Source organism: Carcharodon carcharias, chromosome 1 (genome assembly GCF_017639515.1).
Source record: "Carcharodon carcharias isolate sCarCar2 chromosome 1, sCarCar2.pri, whole genome shotgun sequence".
NCBI lineage: Eukaryota > Metazoa > Chordata > Chondrichthyes > Lamniformes > Lamnidae > Carcharodon > Carcharodon carcharias.
In genome coordinates this window covers 220,559,912-220,584,788 of record NC_054467.1, presented here as the reverse complement: position 1 = coordinate 220,584,788, position 24,877 = coordinate 220,559,912, and positions in this window count along the sequence as shown.

The window sequence follows — 24,877 nt, the reverse complement described above, 5'->3', positions numbered from 1 at the left end:
TTAGTAGCACTGATGAGTTGTCTTGGAAATAAACTAGCTTTAACCAAGAGACTTGCCTGGATTAATTCTTCCACCACAATCTCTTATTGTGAGTAACAAGGATGAGGTCAAATATGTTTTTCCCTCTTGTTAGTTCCCTTAGCACCTGCCACAAACCCACTCTAGCAGCTATGTGATTTAGGGCTTGGTCAGCAGTGGTGCTACTGAGCCACTCTTGGTGATGGACATTGAAGTCCCCCACCCAGAGTACATTCTTTGCCCTTGCCACCCTCAGTGCTTCCTCCAAGTGGTGTTCAACATGGAGGAGCACTGATTCATCAGCTGAGGGAGGGTGGTATGTGGTAATCAGCGGAGGTTTCTTTGCCCATGTTTGACCTGATGCCATGAGCTTGGACCTCTGCAAATATGAATGCTTGATGAGGAGGAGCACTGAATTGGTCACATTCAGCATTTGTGATGATTATGATTGGGTGGATTATCCAATCTCTTCCAGCAGTCTGTTCCCTGCTGTTTTGTGCTGATAGGCCACACTCTGGATTTAGCCTGACCCTAAACATTCCTGTGAGCTTGTGCACTCAGGCCAATATTTCACCCTTTATGCACTCTCTCTCCTCTTGAAGTTCTAAACTTCTTTTTATTGAATCCACATTCCCTTATTTGTCAAGCCTTCTGTCTCCCTCCACTGACCTTTCAGTCACAGACCTCCTCTGTCAATGCCACACTTTTCCCCCTAGCCAGTCCACCAGTTCTGAAGAAGAGTCCTATGGACTTAAAACGTTAACTCTGTCTTTCTCTCCATAGATGATGTCAGACCTGTGTTTTTCCAACAATTTTTGTTTTTGTTTCAGATTTCCAACATCTGTAGTATTTTGCTTTTATTACCACTCTCCCTGTTACTCCTTTATTGTTTAGTCTGCCCCTCTTCTTGATCAAATAGGCTTGTTTCTGTCTTAAGTTTGTGACATGATTGTTAGCACTATAAAGGATGCTCAACTACTACAAGCAAATCTAGATATCCTATGTGATTAGGCTTTTGTTTGGAAACTGGTATTTAACTTAGAAAAGTGTAGCATTTTGCACATGGGCAGGTCAAATTACCATACATATGTAGATCCTACAGGAAATAGAATTAAAACCAATGGTGAAAGAAAGATCTGGGTATTTTTGTGAATAAATCATTCAAGGTTCATTACCAATCTGAGCTAAAGAGAACGGGGTTATATGATGTATTTACAGGACACTTCATATCAGAACCAACTACACAATTTTGTCCTTGTGCAAGACCTTGGTTAAACCTCAGAATATTGTGCCCAGTTTTGATGGGAATGTTGGGGTTTTGGAATGGATGTAGAGGAGGGCAACAAGGTTAATTCCTAGTTTAAAACACCTTAATCACCTATTGAGACGCAGTGTGGGGTTTTTATACTTTAGACAAGTGTAGACTTGGGCAGAATTTTCTGCCTGGTGGGTGGGCGGGCCCGATCCAATCTCCAGCGGGTGGGGAGCCGATCCCTGCCGAAGAAGCGGGCCCTGCTGCCATTTTACGTGGGCGGGCCATTTAAGATCCGCCCAGTGTGATGTCTTGCGGGAAGTGCTACGCGCTCCCTGTGTGGATTGGGGGTGGGGGGGAGGTGGCGGCGGTGGTGGGCGGGCGGGGGGGCGGGGTTGGTAGCAGGGCGGGGGGTGTGTGTGATGATGAATCCCCAAAAGCGAGAGTGTGCTCTTTCATGCATGCGCACATCTCCCTGAGGCAAAGTGCTGACACTTTAAAAAAAATATTAAAAATAGAAAAAAATTCCCCAACATGTTCCCCTCAAATGACAATGTCACATGAGATGGGACATGTTCATAATGTACATAGTAATTTTATTAAAATTTTTGCAACACTGCACGAAACCTCATCCTGCCGGTGGATGAGGTTTCATGTTTTATCTATTTGCCGCTGGGGCTCCTGGCCTGCCCACCAACCTTAAGGTTGGATGAGCAGATCCTTTAATTGTTTAAATGACCCTGTCAATGGCCTCAGTTGGCCATTGACAGGTTGGCGGGCTCGCAGCTGATTTTGCTGTGCCCCTGCCTTCCTGAAAATTTAAACGTCATCCTGCGTCATTTTATGGTCGGTGAGCGGGTCCCGCCCCCTATTCGCCAACGGCAAAATTCTGCCCCTGGAGTTAATGTGACTAAGGTTTTAAAATAGTGAAAGGACTAGATTCTCTTCATGTAGACAAATTATTTCTACTATACTGGTGGAGATGATAGGGGATGAGGCTTAGAGGTTATGTAAGGACAGAGCGAAGTTGATTTCGGGCAGTTCTCCGACAACCTTAGAAAAGGTTGCTGGCCTGTACAGTGAATGATAATTCACCGTTTCTTCAAGTGAGGGCTGGACCTGGTTCTGGCTAGGGTGGAGATCACCTTGTTACAAAATGTAGTTAACCTGTAACATATATTAGGATCTATGTGATCTCTTGGCCTAAGGAGTCAGAGGAGATTTCCAGTTTAACCTGGGTTTGTATTTAATTTTTCATCTCTCTCTCTCAGGAGATTACATGGCTACATATTGGTGGGAAGTGAACGTATGCATGAGACATCACAACTGTATGAAATATGCTGGGTGGACCAGTAGGTCTTTTCCTGTCCATCTTAGCCATATGTTTGTAAGCTAGTTGTTTGTTTAATTATTCAAGTTGTGTTTTCATAAGAACTATAGAATATTAGAAATTATGGGACAAATGGAGGCCATTCTCCCCAATGAGGGTGTGCCAATGCTAGCTCATCAGTTACCACTGACAATAATCTTACTTCCCTGCCCTTTCCACATATCCTTTATAATTTTCGTTTTCTAATACTTCTCCAAACCCCTTTTAAATAATGTTCTAGTTTCTGCTTCAATAGCCACTGTAGTAAAGCAGGCCGTGTTCTAACAAGCCTATTATAAATTTGAATGGACATTTGTCATTGTCAAGCTGAAGGAGCCTTTGCTGGGGAATGAGTGAAATATACTCCTAGTGATAGCATTAAATAATACCTAAACAGATATAACACAGGCTAAATGAAGAGTAAATTCCCTTTCACTTTGTCCTATCAATTTGCCTCAATCAAAATTTTACAAGTATACCCCCCTACTATTTCACCAGTGTAGCGATCCCACATCATACACCAGCCAAAAAGAGTTTGATACATATATACTTGAAAAGGAAAAATCTGGAGGGTTGCTGGGGAAGAATAGGGGTGTGGAACTTATTGGATAACTTTTTAAAAGAGCTGGCAGAGGCATGATAGACTAAATGGCCTCCTTCTGTGCTATAAGGTTTTATCACTATAGCCTAGGTTTGCCAACTCCAAGATTTTGCCTTGGAATCTGCAGGAATTATGGATTAATTTCCTGGAAACTGCTGGGAGCGGTCCGTGAGAATAAATCATAAGGGCACGATAAAGTGTGGGTTTTTCATTTCCTTTGAATGTCCCAATTTATTCATTATAGAAGTACTTGAGATGGGTTAAAACTAGCTGTTTGACTGGATAGGTTGGTTAGAGGCAGGAGGTCATGTGGTGAGATCTCCAGGGATACATTGGTCTTGAACTGTGGGCAGTTTTACACTGTGCATTTACAGCCACTTTGAACTAGTTTTAGCCCGTATCAAGAACAAAAATCAGAATACTGAAGAGGCTGGAAATCTGAAACAGCAAAAAATGCTTCAAACACGGCAAATCAGCCAGTATCAGTGGAGAGAACAGGAAAATTGGTGTTTAGACTATGGAGCCTCCTTAGAATTGGATGAAGATGAACAATATTTGAAAAGGAAGAGGACAAGGTGAAAAATGAATTGGGAGAAAAACACAACCATGCACACAGGAGACATGCCTAGTACAGTGCTTGGAAATTTTAGTGGCTCCTCCTACCTTTCCTCCTTTGGTAAGGCCATTAAACCTCTGACACTGAGTTGCTTTGCTTGAGTTGATTGAATTATACTTAATGGTCACCTCCTGCTTTGCTGTTCTTCTTGCGGGTCTCTGTGGCTCTGTGCAGAACAATGCCACCACCTTCTACTTGACTTCAGGCAGTAAGACTTGTAACCAGTAGTGAACTTGGGTGTTGTGTTCAGTTGTTTGGCGGTTGATTGTGTGTCTGTTGACTGCTCACTGTGCTCCATGCTGTGAGTCAAACTTACGGGTGTGGTTTCAAAGAAACTGAAGCAAAATGTGCAGTAAGCATGAGGACAAAAACATTTTAAAAGAATTGTTATTAAGATCCTGACCATATATAGAACCTGGTGTGTCATCTCTACACATCTCTGAGGTACAAAACACCATACTTGGGACTTCTGTAGATTATCGCTGAAAAAAGCCACATGTTGTCAAAACTTTTTGTTTGTACTCATCAGGATAATTTGCAAGAATACCAAATGTAAAGGAAACAACAATTTATACTTAATGAGAAGAGTGCTGATTGGTTGTCAAGTGGACACTGATTTGGTAGAGGCATTGACATGGAGAATGCACCAGTTAACTGATGACTGACAGTTAACTGAGAGGTTTTGTTTAAATTCAAACCAGGCAGATTGACTCTGGTCAAGACATTGCCCTGGGGAATGTACCAGAGAATCACTGTCACCAATTTTTAGTTGAAACAAGTGCAATGTGTGTACATGTTCTTTGTCTGAAAAGAACAGGGCCCTGTGTATTGAAAAATATAGCTTCTAGCACACGTATGTGAGTCACACTGCAAGCTTGACAGATAATCTTAAATTGATTGTTAGCATAATTAGCAAATGTTGTCCAATTGCAAAATTACACCTAATGTTGAACACTTTTGAGTTTTGCAAGCATAGGCTTGTTGAGAACAGTTGGCACCTTGTCTGTTACAAACAGCTGATAGGACATGCTGTTTGATACAATCTGGTAGTCTTTGGGACGTACAGCTTACATACCTAGTATCGCACTGAAACTCATATACCACTTTATTCATTTGTGTGACAGAAAGTCTTTTTGGCTTGACGGCAGCATCCTGTTACTGGTGAACATAACTCATGTTGCTACTGCATCGTAGCAGCATGAAATGGCTAGCTTCACCTGTTGCTCAGATTTTTGAGATACCTTGCCCTTCTAGGGTAGTTTGAGGTAGACTGAGCACGTTCCAGAGCTGAGTGGTGGCTGTAGACCCGTTCATGAATTTGCGTGATATACAGCGAGCAATGATCTGATCAGGGTAGTCATTATCTAACAGGATGCCATTGCGCCCTATTTCAGCATCAAGCTTGCATGGTGAGCAAATGGGTCGGGCCCTATTCACAAGGTTGCGCATAAGGCTAATCCTATAGCATGTGGAACTATAGGAATCCCTATATTGAATGTATATTGACCAGTGAAGGTAGGCTTGTGGCAGATGATGGTAGAGAACTCCCAGCAGGTTTCTCAACTTGTATGTCCAGGAAAGGGCTCATTTGAGTGCTCCATTTCAAAGGTGAATTTGAGCTCAAGATGGAGCCCATTAAGGGGTGTAAGGAAATTCTTACATGTAGCTGTGGATTGACATATAGCAAACATATCACCTCCGAATTAGAAATATGCAAGGAATAGGAGGTTGGATGAAGACACACATTTCTCATGGAACCCAACAAAGATGATTGCAAGAGCTGGGCCTAGAGGAGATCCCATGGCAACACTAAGATGAATGCAAAATACTGTGGATGCTGGAAATCTGAAATAAAAACAAAATGCTGGAAAAACTGAGCAGGCCTAGAAGCATCTGTGGAGCACGAAACGTTTCAAACCTGTATGACTCCAGAGCTGAGTTGAGTTCTGAAGAAGAGTCATATGGACTCAAAACATTGACTCTGTTCCTCTCTCCACAGGTACTGCCAGACTTGCTGAGTTGTTCCAGCATTTTCTATCTTCTTCCCTTGGCAGCACCATCATCTATTTGGGCACACATGGTATTATTAAAACTGAACTCAACTGTGCGAGTTTCTGAGTCCATAAGTTCACTGAATACTGATGGTGGGTCTAGATGGTCATGATATAATGTTGCAGTGCAAATGTCTATGGTTTCCTTGAACGATACATTGGTAAATAGGTTAGCAATGTCAAATGAGCACATGGACTTATCTCACTATTGATATGCAAGTCCTCTATGTCCTTCATAAAGGTGAAGGATCCTTCACTATGTGGACAACTTGCTCAAAATTGATTGCAGCAACTTGCCCAACCATTTGGCCAATTCATACTGTGCAGAACTGGTCATAGGTCAGATAAGGTGTAAAGGACATCAGTTTTGTGTGTCTTGGGTAACCCATACATACATGGACCCAGTGTGCCATGAGGACAAAATCTATCATATGTAACACCTGGCAGCTCATTGCTCTTATACAAGTCCAACAAGCGTTTTTTAGCTTGCTTTCGAGCAAGACATGCTAAGCGGCAGGTCCAATGGATACAAATTTGGACCTGTTATTAAGAATGGTGTGCATTTTGTTGATACAGTCACACTTGTTAAGGCTTACTATTCCACTTCCTTTGTCAAGTTTACTGATATGTATGTCTGGGTTGGCCTTGAGGTCTCTCAACGCTACCAGACATTTGCCTTGCATGTGAAAATCGGCCAAGTCATTCAGAATCCTGTAATATGCATGTTCTAGATCAGTTAGGTGTGCTTTCAAAGGTTCAGCATCATCATTGGATGTTGGTTTGTAGCAGGAAAACAGTAGAGGAGCTCGAAATCAGCATATTCCTCTTCCTGTTTGATGTGGGAAGAGGGAACACAATTTGAAAGCATGGACAAGAACAAACTCCTCACTTTCAGAGTATTTGGTCAGAGATTTCCTAGTGTTTGGTGTCATTAATTGCATTGCCAGACCACTCCTGTTTAAGTGAAGTTACAGTATGGGCATTTTTCAAACAGGTATTGCTTATGATTTGGTCACCTATTGTGGCAATATAGCAGCATAAATGGATCAAACTGAAAAATGAATGAAATTTGCACACCTCAGACCAAGCACAGTGTAAGATATGGCATAAATTAGTAAACCTACTACTAATCTGGTCAATCCCATTTTGTATAAATGCTTACTCAATCATGGGACTGTGACTCGCTTTAGCATTAATAATGCCCTTGGAATGTACAACCTTGAGTTTAAAACACTCAAAAATTCAATTGATAGCTTAACTGTTCTTAACTAACTTGTGAGCTGAACTATGTTATTTTACCATGAATTTGCTCTTTGATGTACCTCTGCCTCATGTGTACAAGTAGTTGTTTGGTAGTACAGAACTTGCGTATTGTTGAAAAAAGTCACATGGGGCAGAATTTTGCGTCCGGCGGGCAGGCACCCGACCTGATCAGGCGTAAAATACTGCGCGATATTTTGATCAGTTAATTAACTGCTTTTCTTTTGGTGCCCAACAACTTTATAGTTGGTGGGTGGGCGAATTGGCCAAGGGGCCTTTGCAGTTTTGAGGAAACCTCACCCACAGACGGGATGAGGTTTCCAACCTTAATTTGAAAGAAATGCTTTGATAGAATTTTTGTCTATGTCCATGTGAGTGAGCCCCATATGGGGACATTTTTTCACATTTTCCACATCTTTATTTAAGGGCTTTATATTCTTCAGCTCCTTGAGGCAGCTTTCTGCCTTCAGGGAGCTTTCATTTCGCGTTCCCCAGCGCATGTGCAGACTTCAGCGCTTGCCCTCTTCCCACCCCCACCTCAACAGCACTGAGCCTTTCAGTGTGTGTTTCACACCGGTTGGCTGTTAATTGGCCAGCCATCGTGAAACTGCAGTCAGGGGCTGACCATGAGCAGTGAAGCGTTTCCCGGCTGCTCCAGGGCCTGCCTGTCACGCCTGCCCGACGACGCAAAAATCCTGCCCCTGTTGAAGCTTTTTGTCATGCACTCATCAGGATAATTTGCAAGAACACCAAATGTAAAAGGAACAACAATTTATCTCTCTTGAAGAGAATGCTGATTGGTTGGCAAGTGGACTCTGGTAGAGGTGTTGCAATGGAGAATGGACCATAAGGCCAGGATCACAAGGCGGCACAGGTCAGTAATGTCAGGGGAGTGGGGGTGATCATCAGCAGAGGCATGGCTGTCAACAGGCCATTCCATTCCCAATGCTTATGCGCCTTCCGTAAAATGTAATTGATGTGCACAATTAAGTGGTAAGTGCACTTTCAAGTACCTTGATTGGCCTCTACTGCAAATATGCAGGTTGCTGCTGACACTGGGGATCTGCATCTCCTGGAGGTGGAAATGAAACAGGGAGCCAACCCAATGCTTCAGCTGAAAATAGCTCACGTATGCATGGTAAGGGAAGTACCTTGCCTGCTGACTCTCACTCCCTGGGCCTAATCATATCACTCTAATGTTTCTGTATTTTGGAATGGGTGTTGGAGTGGAAGGAAAAGGGTTGGATGTATATATGGCATGGGTTTGGGCCAAAAATATCTGGCAGCGAAAGAGTGAACTATTTTGGAGCACAGTGGGGGTCCAACAGCTGTGATTTGATTCTTGGCAGCTCGATTGTTTAAAGCAGTCCCTTAAACGAGAAATGATTCATTGAACTTTTCCTGGGTTGAGTCTTAATACGCATAAAGAAATCTTCTAAAGCTCTCTCAAACACTACACACATTAAGAAGAAAGAGAAAGCAATTTACAAATGGGCTGAGCAGGGTGGATGGAAGGAAAGCCTGAGGGTGAAATTAGCAAAGCTTGCTTTTTTTTTGTTTTTTTTTTGTCTTGATTTTTATTTTATTCCAGGCTTGTCAGAAAGCTTAATTCAGGCCTTCCATCTCGCCTGAGTAATGAATTTTAACTGAAGGCTGCACGACCTGTTAACATAGCATCAGCCACGCGTTGTTCATTGACAGTCCCTCGCAGACACAAGTCTTGGCTCCTGTCCACTGCAGCAGGCAGCAAATGCGCATCTGTACCTCCTTTTTTCCCCCCCCCACCCCAAATTCTCCCAACCACTCCCAACCCTTTGTGCTGATATAATTATACAATGTTACAGCACAGATGGAGGCCACTCGGCCTGTTGGATGTGTGCCTTCTTTTCCTGTAGCCCTGCAAACTTATCCCCTCAGCTGCTTATTCAATTCTCTTTTGAAAGCCATGATTGAATCTGCCCCCACCACAGTCACACTCTCGCACTCAGTGCATTTCAGATTCCAATCACTCGCTGCGTAAAAAAATAAGTTTTTTTTCCTCCTGTAGCCTTTGGTTCTTGTGCCAATTATCTGTGATGAGACGATGGGTTCAAAACCTCTCTGGCTATGATGAGGCGGCACAGAGGTGGAAGAAAAGGCGTCTGTTTTTAAAAGCTAATTTCTTTGGTTTCTTTTTGAGCGTTTAATTAAAAATTAAGACAGATACAGAGGGCCTTTACATTTGTAGCTGTGATTGGTTTCCTGTTTGCAGCATAATGCCTCTGCTGCATAATGTCCTGATTGGGTCTGGAGCCCTGCTTTGCACCTCCTAATTGGCTACATTCCTGTTGGTGGGAGTCGAGAGTTATGGCAGGGCCTGACAGGAAGGTGGAATTGAGGCCATGGAAAGATCAGTCATAATCGTATAGAAAGGCAGAGCAGGCTCGAGGGGCTAAATGGCTCCTAATTCTTGTATTTGGAAGGCCACGAATTTGGACTTCTGATGCTTGATTTGACACTGTGGTGGCAGGAGTGAGCAAACTACTGCATTTCCGTTCAGCCACACACACCCCACCGAAAAATGTAAAATCAAGCCCCAAGGGCTAGAACTGTCGGGCATCAGTCTGCAGGAGAAACACCCCCAGATGAATGCATCCAGAGTGGATGTGCTGTAATCAGTCTTTCTGCCTCTTTTATGCATTGATATACAGAATCAGCATGATGGGGCTCCAACCTCTCACCTTAATGCTGCCTCCGATGCATTTTTGGCTCCTGACACAGCAGGGGGCCCCATTAACCGTCCATTAAATTTCATTGATGTGCACAATTAAGTGGTAAGTGCACTTTTAATTACTTTGGCCAGCAATTGGAGGTGTGTGGGCAGCCACTGGCACTGAGAGCCCGCTTCTGGGAAAATCCCCTGCATGTGGAAATACGACAAGGAGCCAACCCAAAGTTCCATCTTCCAAACGGCCCACCCCCACTCTGAAGCTGCTTGCATGGTGTTAGGAACTTGGCCTATGAGACACATCTTTAACCTGTACTGTTGCAAAAACTGCACTATGTCAGGGGAATAAAGTTATTTGTTTAATGCTGGATTTTGGAAAATGGTGCCAGACAACTTCAAGGAACTCCGACTTGATTAGGTTTGCCTCCTCAGGTCCAGTGTGCATCCTGCACTTTCCTCTGTTCAGCCATCTGGGCTAGGCCTTCAAACTCTGCGCCGCAGATTTTTCTTCCTGAACAATCATCTTTGTCTTGCTACTCACTCCACACCGTCTAAAGCTTTCCTTTCCTAATACTGATACTTGCTTGGTGCTAATTGCTAGGTCTTTTTGTGAAGTGCTGGCACACTGTCCATACTATAACCATTAACATGCTCAGCAGTTTATGATGGTTGAATAAATCAAATTTTTTTTTTTAACTTGGCAGTGTGGGATCTCTGATTTTTTCACACAGCATTTTCATGGAAGTTGTTAATTTGTGACCAGTGCGGAAAGCTTTGTTTTAAATGTCAGTGTTAGTAAAGAGCCAATCAACCCATCGCCAGCGTATGGAAGTCTGAACTTCCATGCAAGCACAATTGTACGGCTCTGCTTTGCCTGACCAGAGTGTGGCATGAAGCCAGCATTATATCTCAGTGCTGCAGGCTCTGCAATGCCCACAATAGGTGTTAGTTTGTAACTGGCATCATGCAATAAGACAATGTCTTAAGATCATTTTCACTCCTCTTCATAGATTTCACTTCAATGACTAACAGGTAAAGTCTCTGAGCCCCACAGACCAGGAACGTCCCTGGTTTAAACATGCTGATCTCAGCTGTGTTGCCTCTGACCTAAAGAAGGTTAAAAAAACAGCTAGACATCCTGATCACTATACAGTGGCGTTTGCTGTAAACTGCGCACAGTACCTGTGAAAATGAGAGACTGCAGCAAGCAGAAAGTGTAAGTTGTAGGAATCAGGGTAAATGTTCCTCTGTACCTCCTGAATATAAAATACTGCCTGGATTGACTATAAAGAGGAAAATTGGCGTGGGGGATTGCACAACTGCAGTGGAGCCCACCCAACGTCCTGTCCATTTAAATTAGTTATAGGTGGCATATCATCAATGCCTGATTTTATTTCTGTCTGTACTCTGCCCAGGAAATAACTTTATCACAAATATATGATTGAAAAAGTTGACACAAAAGTATGACAATAACATGACAACGTGAAGCAAGTGGACAGGAAATACATGTAGACGTAGATTATAATTTATTTTGTGTATATATTTTTTCTAATATTTATGGACTCTGTGAAATATTCATATTTTTCAAATCCTCATCTGTTCTGTTTCTAATTTTAGAATGAGTAGATACACAGATTGACTTATGTAACTATGGCTGAGGAAGAAACTGTCCTTGTCTAACTTCATAGGTGTCAATACTTGTTTATACAGTATTAACAATTTTTGTCTTTAGCGCATCCTATGGACATGCGCTCGATGCAAGACTTCTAGTAATTAGAATAATTGGCTTCTCTTGCTTCATGCTTGCAAATTTTTGTAACCCAAGAATCAGAGATTAAAATTGCCTTATTGTTTTCATTAGACATAAAAAAAAACTCATTGTTTTGCGTCAGTGGGCCAGCAAAGAATGTGGTCAAACCTCCACATTGTGATGGAACCTGTAGTTTCAAAGTTTGTATTTTTTTTTTGAGACACCCAAATTGAAAAGAAAAACCAAAAAGGGAAAGTGAGAAAGGAAACTCCTGCCCAGTTTCTAAAGAAACTGAAACTGAGATTGGAAACCAAAACCTCTGGGTAGACTGAAACTGGTTGAATCCATATAAAAAGGACAAACAGCCATCCGAGCTCAGATGATGATCCCAGAAGTTCAGTACAGACAGACTGAAGAAGTCAGACTAGATTCAGAAGCTGAGAATAGGCAAATAGACTTGTTGCTGCAGCTGTTTCTATTATTCAAAGGTAATATTGGTGAACCTGTTATCCAGCTTGGCATAGCCAGAGTTGAGGAGGTTCTGCAGGCATGTGGCATTTTTGATGAAGACTGCAGTATGGAACTTGGGTTGGTTGTGTGCTTCTATCGGCTGGAGATCAGGCTAAATCCTAGAAGATGAGATGAAATTCCTTGAGGAAGACAGACTTGTGAAGGATGTTGTGACTGATATTGATGACATATATGTAGAGTGGACATAGCTGCAAGTCTGGGTCTTCGGCAGGTGGTGAGGGAACCAACCAGAGGGAAAAATATACTTGACCTCATCCTCACCGCCCCTCCTGCCACAGATATATCTGCCCAAGATAGTATCAGTAGGAGTGACCGCAAAGGCCTGTCTTCATATTGAAGATGACTTGTGTTATGTAGCACTGCCACTGTGTTAAATGGGATAGATTTGGAACAGATCTAGCAACTCAAGACTGGGCAACCATAAAGCACTGTGGGCCATCAGCAACAGAATTGTATACGACACCAATCTGTAGCCTCACAGCCTGGCATATTCCCCAATCAATCATTACCACCAAGCCAGGGGATCAACCCTGGTTCAATGAAGAGTGCAGGAGAGCCTGCCAGGAGCAACACCAGGCATACCTAAAAATGAAGTGTCAACACAGGACTAGTGTGCCAAACAGCATAAGCAGCAAGTGATAGACAGAGCTAAGTGATTCCATAACCAATGGATCAGATCTAAGCTCCACAGTCCTGCTGCATCCAGTCGTGAGTGGTAGTGGACAATTAAACAACTCACTGGAGGAGGAGACTCCACAAATATCCCCATCCTCAGTGATGTGTGAGCAAAAGATAAGGTTGAAGTGTTTATAATAATCTTCAACCAGAAGTAGCAAGTAGATAATCCATCTTGGCCACCTCCTGAGGTCCCCAGCATCACAGATGCCAGTCTTCAGCCAATTCCATTCACTCCATGTGATATCAGGAAATGGCTGAAGGCACTGGATACTGCAAAGGCTGTGGGCTCTGACAATATTTCACCAATAGTACTGAAGGCTTATGTCCCAGTGCTTGCTGCGCCCCTAGCCAAGCTATTCCAGTACAGCTACAACACTGGCAAACACCCAGCAATGTGGAAACTTGCTCAGGCATGTCGTGAATACAAAGCAGGACAAATCCAACTCATCCAATTACAGTCCCATCAGCCTACTCATCAGTAAATTGATGGAAGGGGTCATCAAAAGTGCTGCCGAGTGGCACTTGCTTAGCAAGAACCTGTTGACTCAGTTTGAGTTCTACCAGGGTCCCTCAGCTTCTGACTTTATTACAGCCTTGGTTCAAATATAGACAGAAGAGCTGAACTCCAGGGCTAGAATTTTTAGGTCACGTACGCTCGACCTGATCAGATGTGAAATCGCACGTGATGCTGGGCAAGTGTCCTGATGTCATCCTGCACTCGTACGATATTTCGGTCAGTGGGCAGGAGTGAGTGTCGAAAGTGCGCCTGCCAACCAATTAATGTTGTTTAGGTCCCAGTTGACCCTTTTTTTTTGTTGTGTGGTCCATCCAACCTTGCAGTTGGTACATGGGCGAATCTGCCAGGTGGACTTTGCATTTTTGGTGAAACCTCATCTGAGGGTAGAATGAAGTTTCCGTTATTACATATTTTTTTTTTAATATTTATGGGCTGAATTTTCATGTATATGTTCAGGTGACTGATTCTGATGCATGGACAATTTTTTTTCCCCAGAATTTAAAATCTTTAATTGTTTTGAAGTCTTCAGCTCCCTGAGGCAGCGCTCTGCCTTCAGGGAGCTTTCATTCAGCACTCGCCTGTGCTCAAACCTATGCCAGTACCTGCTCTCCTCCTGCCCCCACCCCAGCAGCGCTGAGCATTTCAGTGTGTGCTTCATGCTGGCAGGCCGTTAATTGGCCAGCGGTGTGAAATTGTGGTCAGGGGCTGATCATGGACAGCGGTCTGTTCCCCAGCTGCTGCCGATCGTGCCCACACATCAACCTAAAAATCTTGCCCCAGAGTTGGGGTGAGTGTGACTGCCCTTGACATCAAGGCAATATTTGACCGAGTGTGGCATCAAGAAGCCCTACCAAAACTGGAATCAGTGTGAATTGGGTGGGGGGTGACTGAGAATCTCAATGCTGGTTGAAGTCATACCTAGCACAAAGGAAAATATTTGTGGTTGTTGGAGATCAACCATCTCAGTTCCAGGACATCACTGCAGGAGTTCCTCAGGGTAGTGTCCTAGGCTCAACCATCTTCAGCTAGTTCATCAATGACCTTCCTTGTGTCATAAGGTCAGAAGTGGGGATGTTCACTGATGATTGCACTGACAAAAAGTGCCAGCTTCAGAATTCACTTTTCAAACAATTCAGGGTCAGAAACTCCTCACCGATCTCTATTGGAGATCCTGGCAGCTGTTGTGTCCAATAAACCTGTGTAAATGACCTAGAATGCATTCCCACTGTAAAAGCAGAACTGCAATGCTTTTTACCCTCATTATTTATTTAAATAAGGGCAAGTGAGGGGGTCAAAAAAACATGAAGTAGTGCTAGCCACTGAATATATATGTTTTTTAAAAAAAATCCTATGCTACTTCAATTCTACTAATGTGCCAAAAACTGCATGCAAATTCATCCATACATGAGAAGACAGGCAAGGCTTATTCTTTGACTGCAGCCAATGATTCCATTCCAATAAAATCCAGTTCCACAAACATGACAAGTACCTACAAATTAAACACTTCCTTCAGGGCACTGGCCAGGCTGCAAAAGCTTCATTACCAGACTGCACTGTATGAAACATAGCCTCACATTGATATTATCTTCATTGCTCTATTCTCCCTGCCTTGAGCAGCTAAAATTTAGAACTGTCCATAACTGTTGAGTGAGAATTATACCATGCTGTCTTCCAAACAACCTGCCAGGGAAGAAGAGTTTAAAACAAGTAACTGGCCACTTGGAAGAGGAGAGATTGAGGTAGTAACTGAACCTCATGTACCCATTTTACAGGAATGAAATGGTTGCAACAAGGCTCAGCTTCAAGAACCAATGTTCAACATCCCAAAGAAGACCTGCAGGATGTCTAAACTGAATTGGGTAGGATCATATTTTTTTTCAGATGTCCCTGGAAACCTCCTACAACCTAAGGCATCTAAGTTCTATATGCATGTAAATGAGGGCTTTAATGCCTGGGTTAGGATCCCTTGGAAAATAGGTGTCCCAAGGTCCACTGCTGGTATCCCAGCTTCGCTGGATCAAAATCCTGGAACTCCCTTCATAACAGCACTGTGGGTGTAACTACACCACATGGACTACAGCGGTCCAAGAAGGCAGCTCATCACCACCTTAAGGGCATCTAGGAATGGGCAATAAATTCCGGCCCAGCCAGCGAAGCCCACGTCCCATGAATGAATAATAAAAAAAGGACTGAAGCAAGGACCAGATCAGGTTAGTTTCACCTGGTCTTGATGAGGCCTTGAAACCTGCCAGCTCTGAAAAGGATGTGTTTTAGTAATTTAAACCAAAATCTCATGTGGAGCCAGATCCAAAGTTTGTTTGTGCTGAAGGGTTACAGGGAAAAGGTAGGCATGTGGGACTAGCTGAGTAGCTCTTACAGAGAACCAGCATGGATGCAATGAATCAACTGGCCTCTTGCTGTGCTATAATCATTCTATGATTCTAAGTCAAAGGATACCTGGCCAGACATGTGCTGTGGCCATACCATGAACACCAAAAGAGGTCGCCGACAGATTTCTATCTCCGATGCGTTAAACTGGGAGCAACTGAGTTCCAAGTTCCCATTTAGGTTTTTTGTTTTGTGCTGTTTCTTAAACAGGTTGGTGTTTCCTAATTCATATTCTGAGCTCCCATCCTGTTATTAAGCTCCAAACAGTGACTGTAAGGAGTTATAAAGAACTGAAGGAAGCTGACAAGAGTTTGAACTCTGGTAAATTAGAGGTTGGGACTTCAAATGGAGACCTTAAATCAATTAAAAAAACTCCTTCACCCACATATTTTTAAAACATTAGAAGAAAAATCACCAATTTTCTTTTGACATATTAGCAAAGAACTTCAATTTATAAAATGCCTTTCGCACCCTTAAGTGCTCCACAGTTACCGAATCATTTTAGAAGTGTACAGTAGTCACTTGTGAATTTGGGAATCTGGCAGCCAGTGTGCACATGTTAAGATTCCACATAACCCAGTGAAAAGAAAAAGAATGACTTGTACTTCAATGTTGCCTTTCATGACCTCAAGATGTATCAAGATGTTCTTACAACCAATTAACTGCTTTTTAAAGTCTACTTACTGTTCTAATGTAGAAAACATGACAGCCAATTTAGATCATATGTTCTCAATTCTCTGGATTGGGGCTTGAACTCTGTCTGAGGTGAGAGTCATACCACTGAACCAAGTCTAACATTTAAATGGCCTATGTAACTCCTAAAATACTGGCTAGGACACCAGAAATACTTCCTGACTCTCTTGAGTGGCCATGGATTTCTTGTGCTGACTTGAAAGGGGAGACAGGGCTTCGTTTTTGAGATGTGAGCAACCCTGCCAAGACCATAGCTGAAATTTTACATGAAGGTAGTGGCCCTGCCCACATCCCCCTATCATCCCACCCCCCCCCACCACCTCCCCCCACCACAGCTGAAAAGTCAGAGGTAAACCCACCTCCCCTTGGCCCAGTTGCCCCACAGTGATTTAATAACAGCCAGGCCATTAATTGGCTCAGAGCAACGACTTTCGCCCCCATCTAGAAGAAAATTCAACCTCACAGCTGCAGCCACTCAAAAGGCTGGCAGCTGTCTAGTCCCAGCATCACCACTGGGTGTGGTGGGCACTGTGGGGACTGCAACCAGTCCCAACAAAGAGTATTGATGGAGCCAGATAACAAGGTGAGTAGAGGGTTTTGATGGGGCCAGACTGGCAGGCCCCCACGAGGATGTGGGAAGCACAGTTCAGGAGGGCAGGGGAAGAGGACGTCCAGGGGTGTGAGGGGCCTCTGTTGGGCACAGAATGCCTGAGCATGAGGGACCCGTCTCAGCTTGTAAAAAGGCTGCCATGCCAGTGACTGTGGGCGGAGGCCATTAAGGGTCTGAATTAGTCCAGAGAAGGCAGGCCACCTGATACCCCTCCTGCCATGGTAAAATAACAATGGAGACAGCTAGGTAATGGGCATAATGCCACCACCATGTTATCCAATGGCATAGGCCTTCCACCTGCAAGCCCACTAGCCATTAACTTTCACCCCATATTTACTGCACATCCCTAGCTGCCCTGAGATGCCAGTAATGGGCTTTGTCCTTAAACTGTTGCAGTTGTGGTGCAATGGTGCTCCTACACAGGTGTCTGGCACAGAATTCCAGGGTTCTGAGCCCACAATGATAAAAGAATGATGATGTATGCCCAAATTTAATGTCTCATCCAAATGTTGTCACCATTAACAGCACTTCCTCTGTGCTGCATTGAAGGGTCACATAGATTATAAGCTCAATTCTTTGGACTCAGTCTCAAACTTCCTGGCTCAGAGGCAAGATTAGTACCTCTGACATGCTTGAAGCAACATTTTACACACCTTTGAGTGATAGCGGGATGGAGCAAAATGGGGGAGGGGGGGTGAATATTAAAGCACCAATGTCATAAATGGGGAGGATTTCTCCAGGGTTTCTCAATCTCCTGCTGTTATTTCTGTGGAAACCCTGAAGAAATGGCATGGAGGAACATTTTTCGTCATTTCCTACATTTCTGAGGGTTCCACCAATCTTCTGAAGTTAGAGGGAGATCAGGAGAACCACTGAGGAAATTCCAGGGAATTGTGGTTAGACTTTCTCATGGTGAACATAGCAACTTCAGTTCCAACAACAAAGTCTGGATAAAACAGAGACACATGCAGACATAATTTATCCAAAACACTGACCATCAACATCTGCAGCAAAATATACATGCTGAAAATCTGTGCAAAAAATACTGTTTTCACGCATTTTTTGATAAGGCTCTAACATCCAGTGTTGAGAATAACCTTTTTATTTTTACTGCAATTCCTTCCTGATATCACATCACTGTTCCATTGTACTAACATGGAAATAAACTACATTTCAAACAAAGAATACATTGACTGGTTCCATGGAGAGGTTTAATTATTTTCACATGTCACAAAGGGCATCATATCAATCATAATCATATGTCTCTGGGTCACAAGGCTGTGAGATTGAACCCTATATTGAGTTTTTAGTTCATAATCTAGGCGGATACTCTTGTGCGATGCCGAGGGAATGATGCAATGGACAGTGTTTCATTGGCCTGGTCCAATGGTGCAGGCGGATGTTAAAGATTGCTTAGCAGTGTTTAAAGAGCAGGGAGGTCTCCACATGTCCTGGAAAACATTCTTACCTAACTATTGATGCTGAAATAAATAGATTAACTAATCATTCATCTTGTTGTTGAAGAATAGTTGCCATGTTTGCCTCTATGGCAATGCAACATTTTGTCCGTATCCCATTCTGCACCATGTCTTGCTCACATGTCATTCATGTACTCACTGACCTACATTGGCTCTTGATCTTCCAGCTCTTCATAATGAGAATTCCCATCCTTGTGTCGAATTCCTTCATGGCCTTGCCCCTCACTGGGAGTGCAGAGTTCTTCAGAGATTGTAGGGCTGGAGGAGGTTACTGAAATGGGCGGGGGAGAGACCGTGAAGGGATTTACTCACAATGCGCAATTTTAAAATTGAAGGTACAATGGGACCAGGAGCCAATGAGGGCAACAAGGACAGGGGTGATGGGTGAAAGGGACTTGATGCAAGTGAGGATACTGGCAGCAAAGCTTTGTATAACCTGAGGTTTATGGATGTTGAATAATAGGTGACTAGTTAGAAAAGTATTTCAATAGTCAAGTTTGGAGGTGAGAAGGGCATGGATAAGAATTTTGTTAACAGATGAGTAAAGGAAGGGGTGGAAACATTTGATGCTATAGAGGTGGAGATAGGTTGAACCAAACTTGCCTTTCACAACGTACAACAGGAAGGGAGTTAAAATCAGTAGCCAGGATACGGAATGTGAGGTAGATGAAGACAATATCTTTGGTCTGATGTCAAGACAGATTAAGGGCAGAATGTAGATGGTAAAGAGGAGGAGCTCAATGATCCTTGGGTGTCTCCAAAGGTAATGGTACTTGGCTGGAGAAAGGAGCCATTGGGAATGCTGTGGTGACTATGGTGCATCTGAAAGGCAGCCAGGCAGTACCAAAGGACAGTAAACTATTTGCAATATCTAACATGAAGATCAAGAAAAGAAGTTGGGTGAACATCAGTTTGGTGGGTTAAGGGATCAGGTGATACATAGCGGTAAATAAAGTAAAAAGCTTACATTTATATAGCACCTTTCATAATCAGTGTCTCAATGTGCTTTGCAGCCACTGAAGTACTTTGGAAAATAATTACTGTAGTAATGTAGCGAAACATGGCAGCTTATTTGCACATAACATTGTTCCACAAATATTAATGTGCAGAATAATCAGTTTTAGTGATTTAGGTTGAGAGTTAAATGTTATATAGGACACTGGAAGACCATCAATTTGTTAAGGAATGGTGAAGAAAAAACTAGAATTACATTGCAAGATTAGGACAAGTGAACACAAATGCAAACTAATAAGAAGTAAATTTAACACTAAAATCAGAACTTTTCATGCAAAAGGCAGACAAACCAATAGATGTCCAGATTGAGGCAAAAAAAATCTGAAATAATTTAATAAACAATTGGATGCTGAAATATAGGAACTTTAGAATTTTTATAGATGGATAAATTAAAATGGGCTGAATGGCCTTACTCATCCATAATGACCTTGTGATCAACTGAGATCCATTAAGTCAGTACAGACCTTGAGGTTGAGCCTGACATTGTGGTCTTGATTTGTAGCATGGAATGAAATGTTGTATATTGATTAAGAAAGCCATCAGAAAGCTTAATTGAATTCCTGCCACGTATCTCACTGGTAGCTACTTTAAGATCAAATATGTATTTTATATATTATAATATATTCAGAACTATACTCTGGGCTGTAGTCTGATAATGGAGATACTTTACAGCAGTAGGTTTGTTACAGCGGATAGTATGGTCTAGTGGGCAATGCAAGGTTTCACTGAGTGACAGCAGAAAAGGAAGGAACAAAAGACTGTGGCCTTTGATGTCACCGAGTTAAGACAGCTGCTCTCCAAGGTGCTCACTGGACTGATAGTTAACATAGAGTGGTGATAGCCCGAGAGTTTAACTAGGAAAGAACAGCTGATGTCTGTTGAAATGGACTGTAGTCTTCCCCAGTGTATACAGAGTTATCTGAATCTGAGTAACAGTAGGAAAAACAGTCTGTTTGTACACAAATTAGTTATATTGATATGGACTACCCCCAATGTCCAGTCTCCTGCTGCAGCATATCCAATCTTTTATAATGGAGAAATGCATCGTGTGGAAAGGTACTGAGCTATACAGAAATGGTAGGTTGCAGGTTCTATATCTGTCATCAGTTGAGTTAGATATCTTGGCTGGGAGGCAAAGAGGCATTGCAGTAATACTCCAACTTGGGCTATTGGCCACTATAGCAGTGAAGGAATATCAGCCAATGTTTCCATTCCTAATCAGCATCCACTGAGCCCCGCTGAAGAATGCATGTGTATGGGACGTTGCGTGGTGACATTTGGTTTTGGTTAGGGGGTGCGGTGGTGACTGTTGTCTGGAGTCCCATCATAGTCAACTAACTTGCTGACACCAGACTTTCCAGCCTCTCAGATGGTGGCCACCTGACTGAAGTACTGAGGGGTTGCTGGCACCCAAGGGATCAAAACCCTAGCAAGAGTGAGAAAGCTGGGATAATAGTTGGGTAACAGCAGGGTAACATTTGAACATTACTGCACTAAACATCATTTGGTAGTGTATGTTATACTGTGCTATACTATTCACTGAATTGTGAATAATGCAAAACAGGCAGGCCTTGGTAACAACAATTTATATTTATTTAACATAATAAAACACACCAAGACACCTTACGGAGTCTTGAAGTAAGATTAGACACTGACCCGCATAAGGTGATATCAGGGCAGATGGCCGAAAGCTTGATCGAACAAGGTAGGTTTTAAGGAGCAGTTTAAAGGAATAACAAGAGATAGAAGAGCAGAGATGTTCTGGGTGGGAAATTCCAGAGCTTATGGCCTCAGCACTTGAAGACACAGCCACCATTGGTGGAGCTATTAAAGTCGAGGATGCTCAAAAGGGTCAGAATTTAATGAGCGCAGATATCTCAGAGGGTGGTGGGGCTGGAGGAAATTAAAGATAAGGAGGGGGTAATGCCATGGAGAGATTTGAAAACAATGATGAGAATTTTAAAATCAAGGAGTTGCTTGACCAGCAGCCAATATAGATCAAGTACAGTAGTGGTAATGTCACTGGACAGGTATTCAAGAGACCCAAGTTAACGTTCTGGGCATATAGGTTCAAATCCCACCATGGCAGCTGATGGAATTTAAATTCAGTAAGTTTTTAAAAAAAATAAAATAAATAAATCTGGTATTTAAAGCGAGTTGAAGTAATGGTGACCATGAAACTATCAACAATCGTTGTGAAAACCCATCTGGTTCACTAATGTCCTTTTAGGGAAGGAAATCTGCTGTCCTTAGCTGGTCTGGCCTACATGTGACTCCAGACCCACAACAATGTGGTTGACTCTTAACTGCTCTTAAGGACAATTAATGATGAGCAATAAATGCTGGCCTTGCTCATGAAACACAAATGAACAAAAAGATAGTGGCGAATGGAATTTAGTGTGGGTAAGGACATGGGCAGCAGAGTTTGAGAGACTGGCCAGGAATTGTGTTAGTTGGTTTTTCGTCCCCATACTTTGTTCACTGTTTACTTTCCTCCTGCAATGATATGGTCATTTTGCTGATTTTCAAAAAAAATTTGTTCATGAAATGTGGGCTTCCCTGACTAGGCCAGCATTTATTGTCCACCGCCACATTCTTGAATTGCTGCAGGTACACCACAGCGCTGTTAGGAAGGGAGTCCCAGGATTTTGACCCAGCGACAGTAAAGGAACCATGATATATTTCCAGGTCAAGATGGTGTGGGCCTTGGGGGGATACTTGTATCTGCTGCCCTTGTCCTTCTAGGTGGTATCAGTCATAGGTTTGGAAGATGCTGTTGAAGGAGCCTTGGTGAGTTGTTGCAGTGCATCTTGTAAATGGTACACTCTGCTGCCATTGTGCGTCAGTGGTGGAGGGAATGAATATTGAAGGTGGTGGCTGGTGTGCTGATCAAGTGGGCTGCTTTGTTCAAGATGGTGTCCAGCTTCTTGCATGTTATTGAAGCTACACTCATCCAGGCAAGTGGAGATTATTCCATCACACTCCTGACTTGTGCCTTGTGGATAGTGGACAGGTTTAAGGGAATCAGGAGATGAGTTACTCGCTGAAGAATTCCCCAGTATCTCACCTGCTCTTGTAGCCACAGTATTTATATGGCTGGTCCAATTCAGTTACTGGTCAATGGTAACCCCCCAGGATGTTGATGGTGGGGGTTTCAGTGATGATAATGGCATTGAATGTCAAGTGGAGGTGATAGATTTTCTCTTGTTGGAGATGGCCATTGCCTGGCTCTTGTGTGGCATGAATATTACTTGCCACTTATTAGCCCAAGCCAGAGTGTTATCCAGGTCTTGCTGCATTTGGACTGCTTCTGTATCTGAGGAGTTATGAATGGTGCTGAACATTGTGCAATCATCAGTAAACATTCCTACTGCTGACCTTTGTGATGGAGGAATGGTCATTGATGAAGCAGCTGAAGATGTTTAGGCCTAGGACACTACACTACCCTGAGGAACTCTGGCAGCGATAGCCTGGAACTGAGATGATTGACCTCCACTGACCACAAGCATCTTCCTTTGTGCAACTTCAACCAATGGTTGGATTCCCTGATTCCCATTGACTCCAGTTTTGCTATGGCTCCTTGATGCCTCATTCAGTCAAATGCGGCCTTGATGTCAAGGGTAGTCGCACTCTCCTCACCTCTCGTGTTCAGCTCTTCTGCCATATTTGAACCAAGGCTGTAATGAGGTTAGAAGCTGAGTGGCCCTGACAAAACCCAAACTGAGCAGCAGTGAGCAGGCTATTGCTGTGTAAGTGCCACTTAAAAGCACTCTTGATGACCCCTTCCGTTACTTTACTGATGATGGAGGCTAGACTGATGGGGTGATAATTGGCTGTGTTGTATTTGTTCTGCTTTTTGTGTACTGGACATGGGCAATTTTCCACATTGCTAGGTAGATGCTAGTGTTGTAGCTGTACTGGAACAGCTTGGCTAGGGGAGTGGCTAGTTCTGGAGCACAAGTCTTCAGTACTATGCTGGAATATTGTTAGGGTCCATAGCCTTTGTACTATCCAGTGCCTTCAGCCGTTTCTTTTATCGCCTGGAGTAAATCGAATTGGCTGCAGACTGGCATCTGTGATGCTGAGGATCTCAGGAGGAGGCTGAGATGGATCATCCAATAAGCACTTCTGGCTGAAGATGGTTGCAAATGCTTCAGCCTTGTTCTTTGCACTGATGTGTTGAGCTCTCCCATCATTGAGGATGGGGATATTTGTGGAGCCGCCATCTCCTGTGAGTTGTTTACGTGTCCACCACCATTCAGAACTGGATGTGGCAGGACTGCAGAGCTTTGATCTGATCCATTGGTAATGAGTTTGCTCATCTCTGCCTATCGCATGTTGCTTCTGCTGTGTGGCACGCAAGTAGTCCTGTGTTATAGCTTCACCGGATTGACACCTCATTGTTAGGTACACCTGGTGCTTCTCTTGGCATGCCTTCCTGCATTTTTCATTGAACCATGGTTGATCCCCGACTTGATGGTAATGGTAGAGTCAGGGATATGCTGGGCCATGTGGTTACAGATTGTTGTTGAATACAATTCTGCTGCTGCTGATGGCCCACAGTGCCTCATGGATGCCTAGCCTTAAGTTGGTAGATCTGTTTGCAATCTATCCCATTTAGCACAGTGGTAGTGCCACACAACATGGAAGGTATCTCCAATCTGAAGATGGGACTTGGTCTCCACAAGGATTGTAGAATGGTCACATCTACCACAAAGTCATGAACTGATGCATCTGCGATAGGTAGATTTGTGAGGACGAGGCCACATATGTTTTTCCCTCTTGGCTCCCTCACCACCTGCCACAGACCCAATCTAGCAGCTATGTCCTTTAGGGATTGGTCAGTAGTGGTACTACTGAGCTACTCTTGATAGATATTGAAGTACCCCACGAAGAGTACATTGCGCCCTGTTCACCCTCAGTGCTTCTTCCAAGTGGTGCTCAACATAGAGGAGCACTGATTCATCAGCTGTGTGGGTGGTTTGCAGTAATCAGGAGGTTTCCTTGCCCATGTTTGACATGATGCTGTGAGACTTTGAGGTCCGAAGTCAATAGTGACGATCCCAGGGAAACTCCCTCCCAACTGTGTACTGCTGTGCCACCACCTCTGGTGGGTCTTTCCTACCGGCGGGACCGGATATACACACAGACAGTGATGGTGATGCCTAGGACATTTTCTGTAATGTATGATTTGGTGAATATGACTTTATCAGATCTGACTTGTCTGTGGGCTTGTTCTCCCAATTTTGGCACAAGCACCTAGACATTAGTAAGGAGGACTTTGCAGGGTCAACAGGGCTGGGTTTAACATTGAGATAAAAACAAAAAAACTGCAGATGCTGGA